Source organism: Marmota marmota, unplaced genomic scaffold (genome assembly GCF_001458135.2).
Source record: "Marmota marmota marmota unplaced genomic scaffold, marMar, whole genome shotgun sequence".
NCBI lineage: Eukaryota > Metazoa > Chordata > Mammalia > Rodentia > Sciuridae > Marmota > Marmota marmota.
This window is the reverse complement of record NW_026000283.1, coordinates 13,332,658-13,354,302: the sequence shown is the minus strand read 5'-3', so window position 1 is coordinate 13,354,302 and position 21,645 is coordinate 13,332,658.

The following is a 21,645-nucleotide window of genomic DNA, read 5'->3' as shown; positions in this document are numbered from 1 at the left end:
TTGGGCAAATCCTTTCTCCTTTGTCAAACCTTTGTTAAAACCCTATACAATGTGACTGCTTCTCTAACTCCCTTAGTTATTGCTAGGGTTTACTTTTCCTAAGCTTCATTGCATTCTCTGCATATAAACTTCCATAAAAGCAAGTCTCATTTTTATTATGTTTATCTATTTCCTAACCTGTATCTCTGACTAGATTGGCAGTTCCTTGAAAATGAGGACAATCTTTTTATATCTAGCTTTTAGCACAGTACGTGGCAGAGAGTAGGTAATCAATAAACATTTATAGGCAAGTGAATAGATGGGTTTAGACAAGCTCTTTCCTCTTTATAGCCCTGTGGAGAATGTGGGGGGAAAGCTGTGACTACCTGAAGGTTGAATAGGTAGTAAGTGGTAGAGTCAAGTTTATGCTGTTTCCATGAACCACAATCGGATGCAGTTTTTTTAGCCTTTTATATTGTCTTTTAATGAACACATAATACTTGTACATAATTCTATGATACTGGCACACAATGTGTTATGATATCAAGATAATTAGCATTTTCATAATCTCAAATATTTATCATTTCTTTGTGTTGTGTTGGAAACATTAAAATCCTTTACCATCTGCAATCTATAATAAATTATTGCTAATTATAGGACCCTACTATGCTATGGAATGTTAGAACTTTTTTCCCTATATAACTGTACTTTGTATCCAAACACCAACTTCACCCTACCCTTTCCCCATACTCTCTCCTGCCTCTGGTAACCATTGTTCTGCTTGCTAATCCTGTAAGAGCAATTCATTTAGCTTCCACTTATGAGTAGGAATATGTGGCATTTCTCTCTGTCTTTCTCTTGCCTCCGTCCCCCTCTAGACATATTATTCCATTCAAATCTGTCTCTACTTTGTCCAACACCAAAGCCAGAGGAGAGGCGTTTTGTACTTTTTGTCTCTGTACTTTGGAAAAGGTTTACAAAGAACTATTTCTAACTCATCCCTCTTAAGTTTGTCTTGTTCATCTTAATGCTACGATATAGGTCCCAGGCATATCTTGTCCTGCCCTAAGTTAAAGTGCTATTGAAGGAAATAAACTGTACTTATTTTTCTGTCACTGCTCCTACTATCCTACATATGCCTGTCCCCATAATTGATTCCCATAACCACACTCTCCTAGTAGAAAACTTCTTTTATTCTCTACCAATTTGAATCCCACTCACCCTTCAAATTCAGACAGCCTGTCTCCTCCTGGAAGCCTTCTCTGAATTTATGAGTCCACACTGAGCATAACCTTCTTTAGGCTTCTAGCACAATTCCAGTTTATGGCATAGTTTATCTCTTCATATTGTGGGGATACAGGATGTTTATTAGACATGTCTTCCCTACCAGAGTGTGAGATTCTGAAAGTACGGTCTATCTTGTGTCTCTCTAGCCACCACTCATGTCCTCACCAATCCCTTAACTGCTGTCAGTACTGGTGCAGGGCTCAGTACCTAGAAGGAATTCAGGAAATCAAACTTGTGGTTTGATTCCTCTTGCATCCTTCATTCTTTTTTTTATTTGTTCAAATTACTGCATCCTTCATTCTTAATGTCAATAGTAGAATGAAGGGAACTTCACAAAGGAAGCTTGTGAAAGCTACATTAAAAGGTGCGGAGCTGAACACAATGGCTTGCATTTATGCCAAAAGTCAAATGAGAACCAATGCACAATAATCCTTTTTAGTTTTTGTTTTTGTTTCCAGTTCTGTAACCTGATGTGTGCATACTTCTGGGAAGAAATATGCTATCAATCATGTTTAATAAACCAAAATAAATAAGTCCCTGAGTATCTGTTCTGTGTGCTCAGGAAAGGATAGAAAATGGATATTATTTGCTTTCACATATACATCAAGGGTTTTGAGACTTTGCTCATCTGTTTCCTGAAAACTACTTCCCTACTGCCTTTTTGTCTTTCTGATAAGATAAGAAGCCTTTGGACCTGGGATGTGCTTTATGATTTTCTACATGTCCACTGCCAGTACCTTAGTCCATATCACTATCATCTCACACATTATTGCAACACCTTCTTAACTGATTTCCATAGCTCAGTCTTTTACTCTTTACAATCCATTCTCCACAATGCAATCAGAGTGATCCATGTAAAACAGAAATCTGACTATGCCACACCCTTGTTTAAAACTCTTCAATAGCTTACTGTGTCTTTGGGATAATGTCTTACTCCTTTACCATGCCTTGAACTACTTTTCATGATTTGCCTCCTGCTCAGCTCTTTAATTCTATATCCCATATCCTCTACTCTAAAATACATGTAAATCCATAAGAGCACTCTGTTTTTACAAATCCTCATGTCATGGTGCCTTAACACATGCTGTTTCTTCTACCTAGATTATCTTTCTATCTTCTTCTGGCCCATAGTTTGTGAACTTCCCACCCCCTCTGGTAAAATTAAACTCAAACCTTTACTTTCACAGTGAATCCTTTCCTAACATACCATTGATTATGATTTGTTCTCTATTTTGCAAATAACTGCATTATAGTACTTTCCATATTGTATTATAAGTATGTGTCTATATCTCTGCAACCTGTGAGTTTCTTGAATGTAGGAGCTATTGCTGACATTCCACCCACTTTGTTCTCTTAGCACTACACACATAGTACATGATCACAAATACTATTTAAATATTGTATTTCCTAACTTAAAAGGCTTGGCTGAACTAGCTTAACCTTTTACTTGCAGCCAGATAACCCAGTTGTTCAATTATCCTCAGGCTTCTTCTCTGGGTTAGGTGTAGTCCTTTCTTGAGAAAAGATTAATTTAAATGTACTGAGTGGAATAATACCCTCAGCAATGCAGAAGCACTGAAAGATCTTTTTCTTTGCTCTATATCTCCTGATTTTTTTCTAAAAATATTGTATCCTCTAGCTCATTGCCTTTCCTAATAAATAGGAGATTTTATCCTATGATTATTACAAATATCCTATGATTATTAATATTTTTATCTTATAGATGAGAAAATCATTACTCAGAGAAGTTAAGTAAGTTGTTTAAGGCAGAACAACAGGGAAGTGCTGGAGAATGGACTTAAATTTAGGAGTATTTGGTTTTAGAGCCTGCAGATTTTTATAAAAGTATTCCTCGGCTTTAATGAGGTATAATTGACAAATGTAACCTACATTTTACCCATTATACCACACTATCTTTTAAAATAGATCATACAGTATGGTGTAACTAGATCTGTGAATCAAGTGGGAAGGTGTTATTCTGCAGATTTGGGAGCTGAAACAAAGAGATACAGGTACTCAATAATCCTTTTTCTATAATGACTTTTCCCTTGGCAAACACTATAAGAATGCATACAATGGCATATCCAATAGTGATCTTTAGGAGTTGTGGTTGCTGCCACTCATTTACCTTCTTTTTAGGCAACTCACTCCTTTTAGCTAAACTCTATCCACAGCTAAATAATGAGGTAGATAAAAATATAACTCTTAGGAAGCATTTATTAAAAATGTAAAATGCCTAAAATGTGGACTGTTTCTCTAAAGAAAGGAAGACATAACACTGGGCAAAAGAGAACCATGTTCTGAAGGAAATGAGTAGAAAAGGGAATGAAACCATGTTCTTTATTTCCCATTGTGTCACCCCTCAAAATCCCCAAACCAATTGTCATTGTGGATATCTTGTAGAATAAAACAAAGGCACTGGATGTGAAGTCGGAGACCTGAGCTTATTTTTCAAATCTACACCTTACTAATATTGCAATTTTGAAGAGGTGACTGAATTACTCTGAGCTTCAAATTTCTCATTGTTTGTTAAATTGGAGATAAAAACAGGATCTTCCTCAATGTGTTCTATGTTAGCTTTCCATTACTTGAAATAAATCAATGTACAAAGAGAAAATATTTATTTTGGCTCACAGTTTTGGAGGTTTTAGCTCATGGTCTGTTGGTTGTGTTGTTTCTGGGCCTCTGTGGTGAGGTGCAGTACATCACGGTAGGAGTGTGTGGCAAAATTTCACCTCATGGCCAGAATGGAAAAGAGAAAAAGGAAAAGATGAAGGTCCCACAATTCTCTTCAAGAATACCTACTCAACCCACTTGAATCAAAGTGTCGAATATGATATGTCAAGAAATTTGTAATGTTTTGAACAACCCGCAATAAAAAATTAAAAAAAAAAAAAAGAATACCTACTCAGTGATTTAAGTCCTCCCAGTACATGCCACCTTTTAAAGTGTCAATCATTTCTCAATAATGCTAAGCTGTGGACCAAGCTTTTAACACATGGGCCTTTGGAGAACATTCCAGATTCAAATTATAGCAGGTTGTTCTTAAGATTAAATTGATTGATAATGATTTTTGTACTTCCATTCACATCAGATATTATTACAATTGTCCTGTTTCAGTGTAAAGTCACCAATCTAGTTACCCCTGTTTTAATACTGGTCATTCTCTCTCTGACCACAATCAGATTGCATCACAAAACCCTCTACCCACACCACACTCCAGGCTCACTGAAAAAGTAGCTCTATGACTGTTCTAAGAAAACAATCCCTTCAGCCAATGTAAGCAGCTAACATTCACAGTGAACTGTGGCAGTGATACTAATTATGATAGAGAATATCTGGGTGCCAGGAGACCTACATCTAAGCATCCTTACTGTTTATTTCTACACAGGTGGAATGATACCAGACAGAGTAGTTGGACTCAGCCATTCTACAGTGAAAGGAAAAAAATATCATTTTGGGGACAATTAGACCTCACAGGAGCTTGAAACTTAATATTAAAATAAAATAAATTTCTTTATGTTTGAATTTGAGAGTTACTGAGAACCCAATGAAGAACGTGAAAGTACAGCTTTGACAATGGTATGTTTGCACAAATAGGCCACCGTATTTCCCATGTCGCAATTGCCCAAAGTTGGTTAACCTGTTACTGACTTTCCAGTGTTCGGATTCCACACTCAGAGTTAGAGCAGAATGGAAATTAAAGAAATGCAAGAGTAAATTAGAAAGCTGAATAAAAATACATATACAGTCTTTTAAAATTTTAAAACTTTTATATTTAGCAGTGCTGAGGATCAAATCCAGGGCCTTGTATGTGCTAGATAAGTACTCTACAACTAAGCTATATCTCTAGTCCCAAATTTTCTTAATATTTGACACATAAAAATTTATGTGGTAAAATGAGATGTTTTGATACATTTATACATTGTGCAATGAACAAATGAGTATAATTAGCATATCCATCTCTAGTGATCAGGTTGAGCATCAGGGTTGAGCAGCATAGCTAGAGCTCAACATCTAGGGTTAACTATTGCTACAAGAATAAAACAAGCTAAATAATAGCTTGTCCCATAGCGTTTACTTTGGTGGACCTTTTCTTTTGTATCATCTTTTAAAAAATAGTATCCTTCTTATGATCTAGCAGAAATAATTAACTATATTTCAAAGTGTAAGATAATTCTTATTTAAGAAATTTTTTTTTAGTTGTAGATGGACACAATATCTTTATTTTATTTATTTTATGTGGTGCTGAGGATCGAACCCAGTATCTCACACATGTGAGGCAAGCACTCTACCACTGAGGCACAACCCCAGCCCAAGAAAATGCTTATTGATGAACAAAATAAAAGTTGAAAAATTAGGGCATGTCAGAGGAAAGTCAATAACAAAGCTAGCCCTAAGTGTAAGAATTCTCTCAGGCCAAAATGATTACATAAGGGTTAAAAATCAAATGGTATGCTTGTTTACTAACATATTCCAAGAAATTTGTTCCCTCTGCAGATTTCAGAAATGAAAAAAACTCCAGGGCTATGCTAGCAGATGGAGGTGATTTGTTCAGATGTATGACTGGGCTGGAGCCATAAGTAATCCAGCTATAAATTCCAAACCCTTTGCATTTTCTTATTTCAAAATATATTCTTCTCCATTTAAAGACAAGAATTAAATCAGAATTGTTCTGAAAGATATCATGCTGTGGGTAGAGAAACATATCACTAGCAACAGTTTGAACACTGTATTATACCAAGTCCGACTAACTTAAACTCATGAACTCTCATATTGAAATCCAACATAAATCGTTTGGTTTTTCAAGTTCCCTTAAGCTAGGAAAATTAAGACTTCCTGTTCTTCAGGGAGAAAAAGGGCTTAAAACCTTGAGAGGTTAGAAAATGTCTTGAAGCTCTTCATAATTGAGCATAAATGAATCCAAACCATATGGATTGCATTTCCTTTTTTTACTTTGAACACTGAGGGGAAAAACATGTTTGGCAAAATGATTCTTTTTTTTTTTTCAAATCCAAATATGTTACTTTCACCCCTGATTCTCCTTACCAAGCCATGCAACATGCCAGGAATGTTCCCAGGGCTTTTCAGTGTTTAAGTCCATGGACTCTGAGAGGCCTACCTCTTGGAGAAGCCATTCCTGGGTGACTAAAAGAGACATTCCAAATGCCTCCCAAACCTGACTGAGTAACATAACTTTCAAGACTCCCTTTCATTCAGTGTTTTGCTTATGTATGCTGTCACTTATGTTTGCTAAAGGCTTATTGTATTCATATATAATAACTCATGTCATTTATTTTACTTTTAACAACCATTTACCATCTAATGGGTCCAAAGTTTTATGAGATAAATGGTTAGGTTAGTACACTCTTTCATTGTGCTCAATGATGCAATCCCATTTGGAAGACTGAAGGTAGCCCGGACTAATAATCCTCAATTAAGACACAATCAAGTAGAGGAATTGGAATTCACTTAGTAGAGGAGGAATTTCCTTGATGATGGGATAAGAAGGGCTCCAATAAGACTTCCTCAAAAGTATCAGTTTCTTAGTTTTGAATGAATGAATCTATCTGAAAAGACAAACAGCTTCATAAATACATATAGTAAAAATGTAAATCCACAGTTTGCTTTCTTTTCACTAGTTCCCTAAGTGTTACACACATAAGGGGATACAGTTTCAATAGAGATGGTAAGGGACAATTTGGGGGTTTTCATTTTGAGATATATATCACAGGAACTTGGTGTATGCGTTGTGGTTGGGAGAAGGAGGTGGAGAGCAGAAGACAGAGCGGCTTGCGGAGAGAGGGAGAGAGGGAGGGAGGGAGGGAGAGAGCGAGCGAGCAAACATTAGGAATTTAGATAGAGATGGAGGGATACTTATTTTAATTAGAATTTAATTTTTGTTTAGGACTTTAAGAAAAATACACAGAAATGTAACTTAAGCTCTGAAGAAGCTTGCCTATTATAAATATAATATTTTCATATTTGCTTTGTTTCCTTAGTGAAATGCTTAATTTTATCTTTAGAGGCCAGGGATTTAATTACACTAATCATCTGCCACCCATGCCATTCTCACACCCTCACCTCAACACCTAACCAAGTTTTAGCCCAGAAGGGACATTGAATTGTTGGTTGATTGATTATAAAGCCATTAAAACTTTTATTGAACACAGAGGATGCACTCAGTACTATGTTAGGCATTGTGGAAGATGGGAAACAAAGGAAGAGAACAAAATAATTGTGTCTGTTTTCGTTGGAAAAGCAAAATCTATATGTAGAAAAGTCCTGTATGTCAAACACAGAGGATAAATGCAAGATTTTCATGCAAAACTTAGGACCTTATAAAGTGGAAATATCTTATTATGACTGAAGGAAGTTTCAAAGAATGAAAGGTATATTACTTTGTATGAAATAATTTAAACCTAGGAAACTTGTTACCTTGAAGTAATGTGGGCCCAAAATATGTATATAGACTTTGTTTTACTTGCTCCAGTTCATATTTCTAAGAGGCTTTCTCCTTTTATTTCTTCCTCTACTCACCTCCTAATAACTTTCTGAAGACCCCTCCGTAAGAACTTTAGGAAGAAAGGAAGATATAGACTGATTAAAAGTTTTAATAAGGGGTGGGGCTGTGGCTCAGTGTTAGAGTGCTTGCCTAGCATGTGTGAGGCACTAAGTTCAATCCTCAGTACCACATAAAAATAAATAAATAAATAAAATAAAGGAAAAAAAGTTTTAATAAGTTGATTTGAAAGTGACACATTAAGAAAGAAGAAATAAATTATTTCAGATATAGCCCTAACCTCTAAAGGCTTTTAACTACTTGGGGCATATTTCCACACACAAAAACTTTAGATAGAAATAAGTTTTCAGTCTTAGTGGCTTCTTTCTTTAAATTTCCTTCAGGGTTTCAAGAGAAAATGAACCTCTGAGGAGGAGGTGGGTCTTTGCCAAACCATGAAATGAAAATAGTGAGATTTGATGAGAACACATTCGAATTGTGGATCCAGAAAGAGGGATTAAAACCCTGGTAAAATAAAGATGAGAAAGAGGTGTGCAGGGCCTAGATGAGATACTGAGAAGATAATGTTTATATTATTTTGATTGAAAGTAAGAGACATATAGCAGACTCTATGCTAAGAACTTTATATGTATCACCTCATTAAATGAACACAAGTTTATGAAATAGGTACTACGACAACATCCATTTTACCCAAGAGAAAACTGAGTTTCAGGAATCAAGTGGTTTTGCCAAAATCATCCAGTTAGTATGTGAGAGAAGTAGGGTAGAAACCCAGACCTCTCTAGCCCTATTTAACCACTTTGGCATACTATAAATAGCTTTACCTCTTCTGGGTCCCAACATATCCTTGAGTATGAGGAGTAAATGATCACAGTGCAGGATTTTATAACATTACTTTATGCCTAGTACCATTTTGAAAATCTGGTAAAGCTTATAAATCCTTCTCAGAATAATGTCTTTTTTTCAGAATAATGTCTTTTACGTGCAGAAAATAAAATGGATAAGAGCACAAGGAAATGAATATATTAAAATGTAATTATTAAAATCTAAAAAATTTGAAGATACCCCAACAAAGTGGATGAAGTGGTATGAGATGTCTGTTTTTATGTATTGTTTATACAACTGAGGTTTGTTGCCTCAGTTCATAATGGAAGCAATGGCAAGTTTCAGTTAGAGATTAGGGACAATAAAGACATTATTTTTCTCATCAATATTTATGATATCTCTAAGGACTCTGAGGATTCCATGTTCATCTCTCCTGATTAAAGCTGTCCAATAGTGGAGTGTATTAATATGTTGTGTTTTATTCATCATTGATATAGTTTTAAAAGGAAGAATATTAGGGATGTTTAAATAGGATTCCTACTTCAGTTACATATTGGATGAGATCAGTTCTCTAGGGTACTAATATTCTATACTCAAAACTCTTTAATAGTTTTTATTATCTATAGCAGGTATTTTCAATTTTTAAGCAGCAGAAGTAATGTCTTACACAATCCTTTAACACATCAAAAAAGTGGGATCAGTTTGGTTGAAGTGGAAATGAAAGATTCAGATCCTTACCTACTTAATCTCCCCACTGACCAATTCTCCCTTCCCAACCTGAAGGTAGGAACTCTAGGGCTCTGAGATATAGACACAGGATCAAATACAAATTTCCTTGGTTTGCAATCTTACCTTTCAGATGCTGCTAGACAGTTACTCATTGTTTCAAAACAACCTACAAACATTCCTGACACTACCTTTGTTCACACTGCTCCCCAGTGTGGAATGCTCTACACACCCTCCTCCTCTTTGCCATTTCCCTAAACTATAGCCTCCTTCAGGTTCCTAATAGGTTCCACTTCTTCCAAGAAATATTCCCTGATGAGTCACTTTCTGTGATTATCTCTGCACTCTGATCCATTTTACTACTTCTCATTTTATTACTATTTGATGCTTTAAGTGATGTTGCCTTGATTTTATTCCTGGGTCCATTCTGTCTCCCCACCCAAAGTGCAGGAAACCAGAGCTCCTGGACTACTGTGTGTCTCTGGGGCCTGGTAAAGTATCCTGTGTACAAAAGATGTTGAATTTTAGTTCTTATCTATGAAATTTATTTTCTGTGTTTGTCCTATTTCCCTAAGAACATTGTATGCTTTTTGTAGACAGGGACTTTCTTAGATATTTCATCTGTCACAATTTCTCTAGCATCTAGCATGATCTAGAGTTCACAGGAGACTTGAACTTGCTATGGGAGAATCTGGATAGAAAAAAAATACGGGCAATTTAGAAGGGAAGAAAACATGATTTGATGTAGAATGGGTACTACCTGTTGTTCGGGAAGAAGACACACTAGCAATCAGGTGTGGAGGGGTATCCTTGATAATAAAAGAGCAAGGTGAGACATAAATAGGAAAGGCAAAGAATAAGATGTCAGCAAAAAGCTAATGTGAATCACAGTGAGAGAGATCAACAGAGATTAACATGGAAACTTGAGGTCAGCTAAACAGCAGGATATGTAGGACTCTTACCACCATTCACCAAAGATGGAAGAGAGTTACATGGTCTAAGCTCAGAGTCTACTTTTTAGTCTCGATTCTGGGTTAAGACTCTGGGCTTTTGACTTAGTCCTCAAATTTTAGAGATTTATGAATTCTCATTTAAAAACACATGGTGAGAGGAGTTATCTCTGAGCCACTGACATCCTAATGTCTGTTTTGTACAACATGTTCAGAAATCTAATAATAAAAAGAACTACTTGTTGTAGACTTATCATTGTAAGACACTGTGATAAGTGATTTAGATGAGGGAGGGAAGTTGCGGTATTTAGGAAGAGAGTACGTAAGGTAGGATACATTTACATAAAAAGATAAAATGCTTCCAATAAGAGGGTTGATAATTTAAAAATAAATAATAGTTCACAGTGCCAGCTGCTTTCCCTGTGACATGTAGTTTCATGTATTTAGCAAGTGTTACCTCATTTAATAGGCATAACAAACCTTTGAGCTAAGTATTATTATCCATGTATTAAAGATGATAAAATTGAGATTGAGAGACTTTAAATAATGTGTTTTAGATCATACAGTTGATGTGAATGGCAGAGTGGTAGAGTTGGAATTTGAACCTAAGTCAGACTGGCTCCCGCTGATGCTCTTTTCTGTGGTTTATACTGACCCAGTATATCGCTACACCATCAAATACCATTCCTAGTTGATTGGCAAGAAAGAAAACAAAATAACTCATTTAGTGCATTTGCTAAATGTACATAGAAATAGGGACCAGGGGATTTGATTATAATAGAAAGCCAGAAAATCCAGAAATCTCACTTGAGCCAGCTGTTTCAGTCTCTTTCTCCCTCATATTTCAACATTCCTCCCAAGATTCCTGGAGAAGCTATAAAGAAATGGCTATTAAGTGGCCAATAGAATTTTAGGTCTTCCTTCTCATTTCATGCAGGTGTTGGGAACAAGAAACTAACCAGCCAGCATAGCAGATCTTAGAAGGAAAAAGGTCATTTAAAAGATAGGAAAAATCAGCTGGAATAATTAGAAGGTGACTGACTATTTGTTTAGGCTGGGGATGTTCCAACTAGGAAGTCTGTGATTTACACTGGGTCAAAGCAGAAGCCAGTGGTAGAGAGGGGAGAGAATTCTGCATTTTTCCCCCTGAACATTATGTTCAAACAGCAGCCCTATCTCCTCACTAAGCTAGAGGTATCAGCAGGATTCACCTCAAGCTCTGAGGCAGTAATGCATCCTAATTTACCTTAAGAGAAGATACATAGGTAATGACAAGTGTTTTGTACTTCAGGAACCGATTTAAAAGTTTATACCAATTCAGTTGGCCTCAGGGCCACTTATATTTGGTGAGATGGCTCCTGCCTGATATCCGAGGCACTTTATAGCTAAGTCTCTTCATCAGGGCAAGTCACTTCCTTCTGATCTTTTCCTACCTATCTGCACAGTCAGAATATCTTCTTAATGGATCTTGCACAGGCATGTCCTTTTCTAAAACTGTAATATGTCTTCACTACCCCACCCTGCTGTTTTCTTATTTCCCCCCATCTGCTTCCTTAATATCCTTTGCTCCTTTTCTGACTGACAGATATTCTCCCCACCCATCTAATACCTTGAGGGCATACTACTTCCTCTTTGGCATCAGGATAGAAGCTGACATTTGTTTATAAATAAAGCCATCACTTTTCAGCTTGAAATGAGCTCATGCTGCTCTAGGGAGGAGGGAGGACAGTACATATTTCTCAAACCTGGAAGGCTCTACTTCCTTTAAAATATCAACTTTATTGAGGTAGAATTTACATAAGAGAAAATGCATCCAGATTAAGTGTACAGTTCAATTAGGTTGACAAATATATACACTAAAGTAACTTCCGTTCCCATCTACATATAAAACATAAAATAATCCCAGAGAAAATCTTCTTACTCTATGTTAAGGCAGCTACTAATCTGTCTGATTCAGATCGTCACAAAATAGATTATCCTATTCTAGAACTTCATATATATGAAGTCATTCAGTATTTACTTTATTCTCGAGTCTGGAGATTCATCTGTGCTGTTGTGTGTATTAGTAATTCGTTCCTTTAAACTTACACTCATTTTAATTTTTGCTCATGTTGATTGCTTTCTAAACCACATAGACTATACAACAGTTTATTCTACATTGATGGACATGTGAGTGGTTTCCTGGTTTTGGTTACTATGAATAAAATCACTAAGAACCAAAAAAAAATTTTTGTAGTTTTCTTAGTCTGTTTCTTTTGCTATACCAGAATACTTGAGAGTGGGTAATTTATAAAGGAAAAGTTTACTTGTCTCATGGGTCTGGAGGCTGGGAAGTCCAAGAGCCTGGTGGCAGTTTCTGGTGAGAGTGTTCATACTGTGTCATAATATGACAGAAAAATGTGAGGACAAGCAAGCAAATGAGGAAGAGAGAAAATACAAGGGGTGACCTCATTTTATAACTGGATGATGGTAACTAATCCAGTCTCATGAGAACTGCATTAATCCCTCTTAATTACCTCTTCATTTTTTAAAGTTCCCTTTTCCTAACACTGCTGCAATGGTAATCAGATTTTAATGTGACTTTTGGAGAGAACAAACCAAATTCAAGCCAGAGCAGTGGTCACACACAAAATTCCTAGATACAGAATTGCTGGGGTCATAGGGTAAATAAACATTTAACTTCATAAGAAACAGCAAAAACATTTTCCAAAGAGGTTGTCCCATTGTATGATCCTATCTACAAGGTATGAATATTTCAAATCTTCACCAACACTTCATTTTAGTCATTCTGGTGAGTGTATATTTTTAGCTCACTTGGGTTTTAATTTGTAGTTCTGTGAAGACTGAAAATGTTGAACATCATTTCATGTTCTCACTGGTCATCCATTTATCTTCTTTTATAAAATATTCAAAGTCTTTTGCACCCTTTTATTATGTTTTCTTTTAATATTTTTTTTAGTTGTTGGCAGACCTTTATTTTATTTATTTATATGTGGTGCTGAGAATCGAACCCAGTGCCTCATACATGCCAGGCAAGTGTGCGACCACTGAGCCACAGCCCCAGCTTTATTTTGCTTTTGTTGTCTTGTTAATAATGAGTTGTGAGAGTTCTTTACATATTTTGGACATTAGTAGTTACTCAGGTGTATATATTATAAATCTTTTCTAGGACTTGAATTTTTATTTTCTCGTGGGTGTATTTTGAAGATCAGAGGTTTTTTATTTCCATGAAGTCGATTTTAGCACTTTTTTCCTAGTACCAATACATATTCATCCTAAGAAATCAAAGTCACAAAATTCTATGCATTGTTCTAGAAAATTTATTGTTTCTTTTAAAGTTATACATAACATTAGGATTCATTTTGACATAATTTTAAAAAAGCATGGGATATCATTTGCTCTAATTCAGTTCCCAGCATTTCCCCTTTCCCTCTCCTACTCACTATTCTTGTTCCCTTCTCTTTAATCTACTGATCTTTCTAGAAATTTTTAAAACTCTTATATTTAGGTACCTGTACATTTCATGTTAATTTATGTCTATGATATGAAATATAGATATACTTTTTCTCCATTTGGAAATCCAATTGATCCAGTTCTATTTATTGAAAAGAATATCATTTTCACTTTGAATTTCCTTGACCATTGATTAAGACTCAGTTGAGCATATATAAGTAGGTCTATTTCTATATCATATTCTATTTCATTGATCATACTTTAATAACTTTTCACTAATGCCACACTCCATTGATTACTATAGCTTTATAGTAAGTCTTGATATGAAGTAGCATAAGCCTTTCAATTTTACTCTTCCTTTATAAGGTTAATCTGGCTATTTTCATTTTTTGTATTTTCATATTAATGTTAATATTAGCTTATCAGTTTCTACAAAGAATTTTGCTAAACTTTTGCCTGAAATTATATTGAATCTATAAATCAATTTGGGAATAATTAAAATTTTTAGAAAATTGATTCTTTGAATTATTATGATGGCATATCTATTTGTTTCTTTAGGTCTCCTTTACTTTCTCTCAGGAATGTTTTATATTTTCAGTATTCAGGTTCAGTACATATCTTGGAAATTTTATCTCTAAGCATTTCTGTGCATATTAACTAGATTTACTTATAAAAATTCATTTCCAGTTGTATTTTAGTATATAAAACACAATTAATTCTTCTATAAATTGACAATATATCATTGTATGCAATCTGTCATTCTCCAGCTGCTTTATTTAAAAAAGAATTTCTGTCTTTGGTTTTTAGCTATATGTATACAATGTGCCAGAATGTATTTTTCCTTTTTTTCTTTCTTTTTGGTACTAACATGTCTCTTTCAAAATTAATTTTTAAAAATTAATGCATAAGAATTGTACATATTAATGGAGTACAATATTTCAATACATGTATACAAAGTGTACTGATCATAGCAAGGTAATTAACATTCTCATCTATGTATCATTTCTTTGGCACATTTGAGCTCCTTCCTCCTGTTCTTCAAAGAGTATGCAATAAGTTATTGTTAACTATAGTCATCCTATTGTGCTGTAGAATATTATAAATTTTAAATTTTTATTTGACCATACAAATTACACAGAATTGTGGATTTTATTGTGTCAAATATAACAATATATACAATATATATACTTTAAAGTTTATATATATATATGTATAACTTATTTTGATTATTTCTACCCTTAATTACTTATCCTTTCCCTTCTTTCTTTTTCTTCTGATCCCCTTTCTTTTCTCTATTACTCTCCCTTCTATATTCATCTCATCTTTTTTTCTAGATTCTACATACGAGAGAAAATATGTGGTGTCTTTCTGTGTCTAAATTATTTCACATAATGTCCTCCAATTTCATCCATTTATCAGCAAATGCCATAATTTCATTATTCTTTATGGCTTATTAAAACTTTCATTGTGTGTATGTACCTTATTTTATTAATTCTTTCATCTGTTAATGGATACCTGGGTTCCATAACTTGGCAACTGTGATTATACTGGCACAACAAACATGGATATGCAGATTATCTCTGTAGTATGTTGATTTTAATGCTTTCAGATATATACTGAGGAGTGGTACAGTTGGATTATATGGTCATTCTATTTTTAGTTTTCAGGAACCTTCTTACCAATTTCCATAGTGACTATACTAATTTACATTCCCACCAACAGTTTATAAGGGTTTCTTTTCCTCATATCTTCATAAGCATTTATGTTATTTGTATTCTTGATGTTTGCCATTTTAAATGGAGTGAGATACAATCACAACATGGTTTTGATTTGTACTTTCCTGATAGCTAATGATGAACATCTTTTTCATATAACTTTTGGCCAATTTGTACTTCTTTTGAGAAATATTTGTTCAGTTCATTTACCTATTGACTGAATGGGTTATTTGTTTTTATGGTGTTGAGTTTTTGAGTTATTTATATATTCTGGATATTAATCCTCTGTCCGAAGAGTAGTTGGCAAAGATTCCCCCATTCTGTAGGCTCTCTTTCACCTCTCTTATTTCCTTTACTGTGCAGAAGCTTTTTAATTTGATGACATCTCATTTATCAATTCTTGATACTATTTCCTGAGCTATAGGGGTCTTATTCAGGAAGTTGTTAGCTTTGCCTATATCATGAAGTGTTTCTCCTATGTTTTCTTTCTTTTTTTTTTTTTGGTGTTGGGGATTGAACCTAGAGCCTAAGGCATGCTAGGCAAGCACTTCACCACTGAGCCACATCCCCAGCCCTCCCCTGTTTTCTTCTAGCAATTTCAACATTTCAGATATTATACTTAGGTATTTGATCCATTTTGTTTATTTTTTCCCTTTATATTGATGCATTATAATTATATACAACAATTGGATTCATTGTTATATATTCTTACATGCACACAATATAATGGTTTGATTTGGTCCTTTGATCCATTTTGAATTAATTTTTGTACAGGCTGAGAATCAGGAATCTACTTTCAATCTTGTACAAATGAATATCCAGTTTTCTTAGCATCATTTGTTAAAGAGGCTTTCTTTTCTCCAGTGTATGTTTTGGCAACTTTTTCAAGAATCAGATGGCTGAAGATGCATGAATTTATTTCTGTTCTGTCTCACTGGTCTATATGTCTGTTTTTAATGCTGAAACCATGTTGTTTTTGTTACTATGGTATTGTGGTATATTTTGAAATGAGATATTGTCATATCTTCAGTATTGCTCTTTTTGCTCAGGATTGTGTTAGCTATTCTGAGTCTTTCGTTTTTCCATATGAATTTTAGGATTGTTTTCTCTAGTTCTGTGAAGAATACCACTGGTATTTTGATGGGGATTATATTGAATCTATGGATTGCTTTGAGTAGTATGGATGTTTTAATAATATTAATTCTTTCAGGAGGTCTGTCTACCTTTTAGTGTCTTCCTCAATTTCTTTCATCATTGTTTTATAAATTTAATTGTAGAGGTTTTTTATTTCCTTAATTAAGTTTCTTTCTAGGTATTATCTTCATGATTTCTTTCTCAGCAAATTCATTATTAGTGTATAGAAAAGCTACTGATTTTTGTATATTGATTTTATATTCTGCTTCTTTCCTGAGTTCATTATGGTCTTTTGGTTATTCTATGTATAGTACCATATCATATGCTGCTAAGTTCTTCCAATGAATTATTTTATATAAAACACATTACTTTTAATTCATAGATTTTTGAATTTTGTTCTTCTATATTGTTTCCATTTTTTGCCAAGATTTGCTAGCTGTTTTCATATTAAAATCATATTTTCCTTTATGTCTTGGGGCATATTTTCAAAAGCTGCTTTAAAATCCTTTTCTGTTAATTCTGAAATCTGGGTATTTAGGGACATTTTTATTGATTCATTTTTCTTAATTTAGAGTCATATTTTGTTCTCTGCATATTTCAAACTTTTAAATGTGTTGCTAGATATTTTGATGAGATATACTATAAATAATCAACTTTGTATATTGTCTTTCTTTAAATAATATTGTGCTTTGCTATGGCAGTTTTCCTTGCATTTGTGGAAGCTTGGTTATAGATTTTGTTGGGGTAGATTTAATGTAACTGTAATTATATAGCATAGTGCTTTCCCTAATGCATAGCTTTTCTGTTGCCTTAGCTAAATGCTGGAAATTTTATTCAGATCTCTCCATTCTGGCCGTGGTGAAACTCCAATATTTTTGAGTACTGTGCAACTTTTAGAATTTGTTTCACTTTCAACCCCAAACAGTATCTTTCTGCTACACCTTGCACAATCTTGTCCTGCATGTATATAGCTCAACCCTTGTCCAGTGACTTATGAGAAGTCTAACAGAAATACCTTGAACCCTGCCACACAGCTTCCTCCTTTCTAGCCTTCTGATCTAAACTTCAATATCCTTCCAGCTCAGCTGGACTGTCAGGCTGCTTGCATTATACTTCCCAATGTCTTATTCTGGAAATTGTCTCAAGGCAGCTAACTGACATAAATAATAGGCCCACCTTGTATGTTTTCCTTTTCTTCATGATCAGAGTCCCGAACTATATATTGTCTGATACCTTAAAACAGTTGGTTAAGTGGGAAGGCATGTTTGTTACTAGTTACTAAATAATAAATAAAAGTAGATATTTCTCTGCTTTCTCATGCTTCAGTAAATTTATTTTTCAAGTTGTTATTAGTATTGATTTTTTTACACATTAGGAGATGCTAAATGAATGAGCCAGGATCCAAACCCAGGCCTTTTAACTAAGTCTCATGTGTTTTCCATCACATCATGCTGACTCTCATTTAAGCACTTTTAAAAATTATTAATAGGTGCTGAAGAGGTAACTTTGTACTCAAATATCTTCCCTCAATCTCTAGTACAGTGATCTGAAGACTTTATCATCTTACTCGCCTTTTAAAAAATTAAATACCCACAAATATTGTTATAAACGGTTTAGCAGCAATCAGCCATCTTACATAGATTACAAGGGACCTTAGCAATTATACATAATAACTCTTTCATTTTGAGAAAAGTGAGACAGGAAATAAAACAAATTATCAGCTGAAGATCAAACTTCTAGTTTATATAAGAACCAAGACAAAAACAAAGTTCTCTGATATTCTTACTACCTGACTTATATGTCTCTATAAGTGCTTGGAGTAAGATTTTTGGAAAACGGAGCCTAGGAAAAGGAATACCATTTCAGTTATAATTGTTCCATATATTTGAAGTCAATGATATAAGTCATCCTCTATTTTAGACACTTTCTGGAAAGCTTCTGTTTCCAGTTCATAGAACAGCTAGGCCTTAGAAGGAAACTCTGTTTTACCTACAGGAATGTGAGACATGAGCCACGCCTCCATTCAGGAAGTATTTCTTTTCAACACAGTCATGACATAGCAGTGGAATTAGGTGTTGAAATTTACATATACTCATGGGATTTCCTACATTTCAGTTGTGATAGCCACAATTGGTATTTTTCTAAGCCTTTCTGAGTATCTGGTAAAATTATCTGTGGAAACTACAATGACAAAGATGAAGTTGACTTCATTGGAGTTTTCCTCCATTTAGCTTTCAGCCACTCAGATGTCAGAGTCAAATAGGTAAATATATTGCAGCTCCTCTTGATCCCAGTTTCATTTGTTTCCTTTATTTTCATAGGCTTATGTCCTTATTCTTGATATAATCTCCCCATCCTCTGGAATTTTTAATTTTTTCCCTTATTTCCAAATAAGAAAAGGAAAGCTAAATTTTAATCTACCTGAGTTTGGTCATCTGCTAAAATAATTTCAGTCCTTCTTACTTTGGATATTGTTGACTGACACAGAGTAGACATCCAGACAAATTTCCTGCCTCAAACGTCAAACCTGAGCAAGGGCTTATGAATGTTCTTCCCATTTTTAGTTTCAGTAATGAAGAAACACGGGGAATTTTTAAGTCAACTTTAGCTAAATATGACTCACTTTCTAAAGCCAGATTCGATCTAATGAGAAGCTGCTTGATACGGTTTGGCTTAGCATATGTGATCCTGTAACCTCAGTACGAAATGTCATCTCCTAAACTCGAGGCAGAAATTAGTTTGAGGACTGCCCATTTACATCATTGTACTCCTCAAATTTCAAATAGGGATAAAGAACAAATATGAAGTGATCAAAGACCTATAGATTGAATTATCAAGTATAATGACAATAATAATAATAGCTTCTATTTATTGTATACCTTGGTTCTTGGTACCTTACATATATTACTTATTTTAATCCTTACAACAACCCTATTATATAAGCACTGCATCTTCCATTTTATGGATGAAGACATTTTCATAGATTGGTTAAGTAACTTGTACAAGGTTATGTAACTAAACCTAGATTGCACCTAGGTAGCCCGCCTCCAGAACCATACTCCTAACCATCATCATTAGATATCTGTGCCCATATACAAACTATGGTTTGAATTCTAAGTCATTGTCCTTTAAAATGATTTTAAAAGGCATTAAAAATTGTTTCATTCTTTATTTTAGTTTGATTACTAAACTAGCAAGCAGATGTGGCAATATAGGGTGGCTGGTGACCTGGGTTTGACTCCAGTTCTGCTATTAGCTAGTCTTATACATAGTCATACTTGAAGGCAGTTTCCTCACTTGCAAGTCCAACACATATTGTGCACTTAGCATATGCCAGGCATTATACTTGGTACTAAAGAAACAGTGATTAACAAGATAGATATCTATTATGAAAACTGAGAATGCCCAACTAGAAAATCCCTAAGGTTCCTTCTGGAACTAAAAAGTCAAGGCCATCAGTATTCTAGATGCATTGTATACCAGAAAGGTGCTGATTAAGTATAAATACTTAACAAATGGGAAAAAGTGTGTCAAGCCTGGACTCAAAACTGATTCAGACCAGAAATGCTTTGTGACCACAAGACTTGGTACCTCATCTGCCTGTTGCCAATGCAAATAATCATCTCCAAGGCAAGACTATTGAAATGTATCCTCCCTGATCAGTGCAGGCCCTGGAACCAAAACCTTAATGATGTTTATGCTTTTCCTCCATTCTCTCTACTATCTAGCTTGGCAAATGGTTCCCTTTATGAGTATTTGTGGATTTAAAGAATAAATACAATCAGACTTCAAAAGAAGCATTTAGTAACCAAAAATTGAGATAGGTGGGAGAATAGCAGTCAAGTTTTGAAAAACCACATGACTATTTCCTTTCACAGGATATGTACTTAAAAGCCAGTGTCAGACCAACTTAAAACTGTTTTATTTTGCTTTCTCACCAATCTATAAGAATTGGAATACCATTTTCTATTTCCCACATATATAATCATTCATATCACCACACAATGATATTATCTACTCATACCCCTTCATTTTACAGATGAGGAAGCTAAGGCCTAGGAAAGGGAAGTGACCTGTCCAAGATCACTGTTTTCTTAGAAGAAGACTGGATATTGTTGCTTCCAAAACCATTTGAGTCTATTTCTGGGAAAATATAATCTCAGGTTTAGATTTAAGTTATCTAATTTTTTTAGTAGATCTCTTAAGATAGCAAGTAACTTTATAATTATCCTTTCTTTTCAGAAAATATTGTCTCCTTATTCTCTTTAAAACACCTACATTTTATATGGAGGAATAATTGTATACTTCTATTGTTATGTTTTTTTTCTGTATTGTTTATTTCATTAGGTTTATAACTGGTGCCTCACAGCCTTCATAGGCCAGGATTCATGTTTTTTTCTCAAAAAGAAATTAAGGCCCATGTGGTTTCACTAGACCTGGCCTTTCTGGGAAAACACAATTTAGAATAAAAGGATGTGTTTACCATTAAAAAAAGTTACCCAATTGCTATGAATACTTACTCAGACTTCACTTTCCTCAGTGTGGAGAGAAGGCAAGACTATAGGAGTTTGACATACACTGTCACATTTTAGTGGCTGAATAACAGAGAAGATGGATGGCATCTAAAATTAGGTGTGGTTACCCAAAGAGACATACACTATAAATATTCTGTATAGACTGAGATCTAAGGTCTTATATCTTCTAGTCCCTGATCCATGCTAAGTGGCTAAGTGTTGCAGCTGCCAGCCTGTGCCATATTTATGCATATTGCAACCACCAGAAGATTCTTTCAAGGATTTACTTATCGCCTCAGTATTGAGTCATACTGGCCAGTTGAGGTAAAGTACAACAAAACTATCTTACTGTGAGTAACGTTAGGGCCCTTGAGGTGCCACCTTTATGGAGGCAGTTAAAATATGCCAGTGGAAACCAATCCACAAAACTACAACTATCTTATATTTGATAAAGGGGCTAAAAGCATGCAATGGAGGAAGGATAGCATCTTCAACAAATGGTGCTGGGAAAACTGGAAATCCATATGCAACAAAATGAA